Raw genomic sequence first — 4,464 nt, forward strand, 5'->3', positions numbered from 1 at the left:
GCACAACTCACAGAAATGTTTGACAGCAATTACAAGAACTTGTGTTATTCTCCTAGAAATAACACAAATATGCAAGCTTAAATAAAAAGTTAGATAAAAACGAAGAAAGATTTGATATAAACAAATAATAATAATAATGATAATAATAATAATGATGGTGTCTGGTAACATCTCAGATGGGAAATTTCATGTGGAAAATTTTTGGTAAGAGTTAACATCAAGAGAGGAATATTTCAAGGAGATAGCCTATCACTATTGCTGTTTGTGATTTGTATGACACCCCTCACACAGATACTACAGAAAGTGAGATTGGGGTACACCTTGAAAAGTGGAGGAAAATTAAATCATCTGTTATATATGGATGACTTAAAGAAGACCGAATGTGAAATAAATGGCCTAGTTTCAACAGTGCAGATATTCAGTAAAAATATTGGAATGGAATTTGGGACTAAAATGTGTGGTATGCTTATAATACAAAAAGGCAAAATAGTGTCGTCTGATGGTGTAGAACTACCCATCAGTGAGAAAATCAAGTATATTGAGACTAATAGATACAAGTACCTGAGTATTTGAGAACTAATTAAACCAAGTTCCAAATAGATAAGAGCAGTGAATCACCCCTTTGTAGGATGTGTGGCAGCAAAAACAAAACAATCTCACATATTGTGAATGAGTGTATCAAGCTGGCGCAAAAGCACTACAAAAGGAGGCACGATAATGTGACTAAGTTTGTCCACTGGAGGCTATGTGAAAAGTACGGCCTGGACAGAACACAGAAATGGTACGAACATGAACCAGAAACAGTCACCAAGAAGAATGAATATAAAATACTGTGGGATTTTATAATCCAGTGTGACTCCCTAATTGATACTTGGAGACTAGATGTTGTGGTGGTAAGGGAAAAAAGGAAACCATGATTATAGATATTGCAATACCTGAAGATGTACACGTAAGTGACAAAGAACTAGAAAGAATTGAAAAGTACTGACTACTAAAAGATGAAATTGCCAGAGAAGAATTGCCTATGAGAAGAATATCTGTCATCCCAGTAGTTGTAGGAGCTCTTGGAGCATTATAACCAAGTTAGAGAAATATGTCAGAGAAATCTGAATTGACATGAGAGCAGAGCAAGCCCCAAAAACTGCTCTGTTGGGGACAGCTCAGATTTTGAGATTGGTACTTGGATGTTGAATGTCTTCCATGACAATTAACAACCACGTATTAAAGCTTATAATGTACAGAAAGAGACCCAATAAGTCCTCTAACAATAGGCTGTTATCTGCTCTCACAAATCAACCAGAGCAACAAGACTGAGCGCTCTGAGAAGTAAAATAACAACATCAACAATAATAATAATAATAAGCAATTCTTTTATTGGCTACAAGGGCTTACATAAAGTAACAAAAAGAGACAAAGATAAGATGACAAAAATAAGTTTTAAAAGCATGTAAGCAAAAAATAACAGAAAATTAAACAAAACTTTTAATAGGGGGAGGCACTTTAAGGCTACTCATGGAAAAATCCACAAAAGCCATGGGTGCCTGACCAACAGGGCAAGAGCCCTTCTTTTATTTTTCACAGGCGCATGCTCAAAATTCGTCCTTTCACACTGGCCATTTTTCCAACATTCATCCACCTTTCAACAGATTTGCTAGATGGCAATACTTCCCTCTCCCCCCTCACTTTCCTTTTCAAGTGAAACTTGAAAAAGTTTATGAGGGTTTAGTCAAAGAGGAAAGTGTCTGTCCTTAGTCCTTTCAAATGTGTCCACCACACTACCTCTTTTGTTACAGCCACCAGACAAATAAAAATTGCCTGCCCCTCCTGGCCGAAGGAGAGTGGTGGGGCAATCCTTACTATGGATTCAGTTGATAGCCAGATCCGTCCTACACACGACAACAGGTGCTTGACTAAGCCCACAGGTCAGCAATGCTCTAGCACTGGATGAGCATGTGCAGAACGGTTTCGTTGCTCTGCATGCACCTCGGGCAGGCTTGGCTGATGGCACTTCCATGCCTGTGGAGTTTATACAGAATAGGCAGCAATCTCCCAGTAGCACTGCCAGGCGAGAGATTTCTGGAAGTTATCCATAGGTCCCAGCTTGAAAGTCTCTGGAACAGGCCAGTGAGTTGATTCTCGTCAACGCCTAAAGTTTCCTTGAGACCGTCGTCACACTTTTCCTCCACTAACCCTCTATAGAACACTAGAGTGGAACTACCACTGACTGTATTACCTGCCTGGCAGAGGGCTATGAGCGCTTGATGGCACTCCTTGCTCTACGCCTAATCCAGGATTGCAACTCAGTCAAAGAAATGAGCTGTGGAAGAGCAAGTCTAACAAACGGTGACCACACTTACCGTCAAGGAAATGCTGGAGATGTTGCAGCCTGAGCATATGTCTACACATCTGCAACCACGGCATTCCCAGGCCCCATTCAGTGGTTGCTGACAGCAGATGGAGCACCTTACCAGCGGAACTCGAGCCCTCCACAGAAAACGGAAGAGTATATGGACCAGCTTGTTCAGCCAACATAAGGGGCAAGGGACAACGGTCAAGTGGTAGTAGATGACGGATGTGATGTACGCATTTGCCACCTCAGCTCGACCTTTCAGAGACAGCTTCCTCTCGGCCCATTTCTGGATGAGATTGGCCACCCTGTTCATCATCTCGTCCCAGTTTTTCTCCACCTGGAGGTCTGGACCGAACCAGATCCCGAGCAATTTAACCGGACCGTCTGTCCAGCATTCCTCGACACTGCTGGACAGCATGGACTTGCCTCTCCAGGTGCTGAGTTGCAAGCCCACTGATTTTTGCTCCTGTCACTGCTTCATCTTTTTTTTACTGTGTCGCCAATCAGGTCTATGTGCCTGTGGCTTGATACTATGACAGTGACATCGTCGGCATAAGCATACACGCTTCTCCCACATCCTAAATCATGTGGGATGCCCCTCAATGCCTCCAGCATCTGCAGCAGTGATTCAAGACTCAGTACATACAGAAGAGAGGAGAAAAGGTACCATTGACAGACTGAGTGCAAGGTGTTGACAGGTGACCATCCACCCGAACTACTGAGCAGATACCACTGTACAAAGCAGCGATCCAGCCACCAAGTATTGATGGTTGACCCTATTAAAGTTTTTAGATTGATCTAAATTGATCAAGGCCCCACCCATGCAAACTTTATTACCCATCCCCTCTATGATGTAGTGCATGAGATGGAAGTTATCGTGAATAGTCCTGGTTGGGATGGCGCATGTTTGTGCATCACCAATCAGCTTGTCCACGACAATCGTCAACCTCTTGGCTAACACCTTGGCCAAAATCTTCGGCTCTGCATTGAGCAGAGTGATGGGCCTGAAATTCTCTGTCATGTTCCCCTTGTTTAGGTTCCTTCTCAGCAGTGCCACCACCCCTCGACAAACAAAAGTGGGAATTCTCCCATTCTGTTGCCAGTTGTGGTAGACGTCTGCTCAGAGACCTGCAAACATGCCTGGCACAGAAATATTAAGCTTGTAGGGCAGACCATCCAAACCCTGCTATTTGCCTCTTGCACAGCCCTTCATCGCCTCCTGTATTTCCACAGATGTTATCAGCCTTTTGCAGCACATCGCCTTGCTGGTCGAGAGTCGCGGTAGGCCGTCCAAATAGACACCGAAGTTTTCCCCGTTATCCGTCCCACCACTCGTCCCCAACAATCGAGCAAAGTGCTGCTGAAAGGCTGCACACATCTGCTTCGGTTCAAACATCTCACACCCGTTCTGGTCCACCAAAGACCGAATGGTGGCCTTGTTGCCATGTTTTGCCTCCGCCACTGGGGCTCATTGAATGGCTTTCGTTCCCTCCCTGCTTAGTAAACGTGCCTTAACCCTGACAACATAGCCTTCATGTTTGGCGTCAGAAAATTGGTCAAAGGCCAACCTCGCCACCAACACGTCAGCTAAAGCCTTACTAAACCTAATGAATTCTACTCTAATTGCCCTTTTAAAAGCAAACCACCAGTTGTTGCTGACGATTGCTTCCATCAATGCTCTCTTAACTAATACACCAATCCAGTCTCTGTAAGCTTGGCACACCGGTAATGACATGGCCAGCTTCCAGTAACCGGAGCCCTGTCTACGAAGCCTATCTAGGTCAACTATACAAATCATGAATTTGTGGTCTGTGTAACCATCCATGTGAAAATGTGGACAACCTGTGCTATCCTTATCAGTTGGCCTACAGAAAACTCTATCTAAATACCATCTAGATGACCCGATGCGATTTGTCCATGTCCACATTGGCACATTCGGGTAATCTAATCGGTACCTGTCAGACAGTTGAAAGTGTCTGAGCAGGTTTTTGAGGTTTTTGTACCCCTTCTCCTATCAGATAACCCCACGCAACGTCCAGCATTCCAATCCCCTACTAATACTTAAGTTCTAAACGTCTCCAGCAAAACCTCCAGACGCTTCAAGTAATCCGGCT

The sequence above is a fragment of the Octopus bimaculoides genome, chromosome 14 (genome assembly GCF_001194135.2).
Source record: "Octopus bimaculoides isolate UCB-OBI-ISO-001 chromosome 14, ASM119413v2, whole genome shotgun sequence".
In the NCBI taxonomy this organism is placed as follows: Eukaryota; Metazoa; Mollusca; class Cephalopoda; order Octopoda; family Octopodidae; genus Octopus; species Octopus bimaculoides.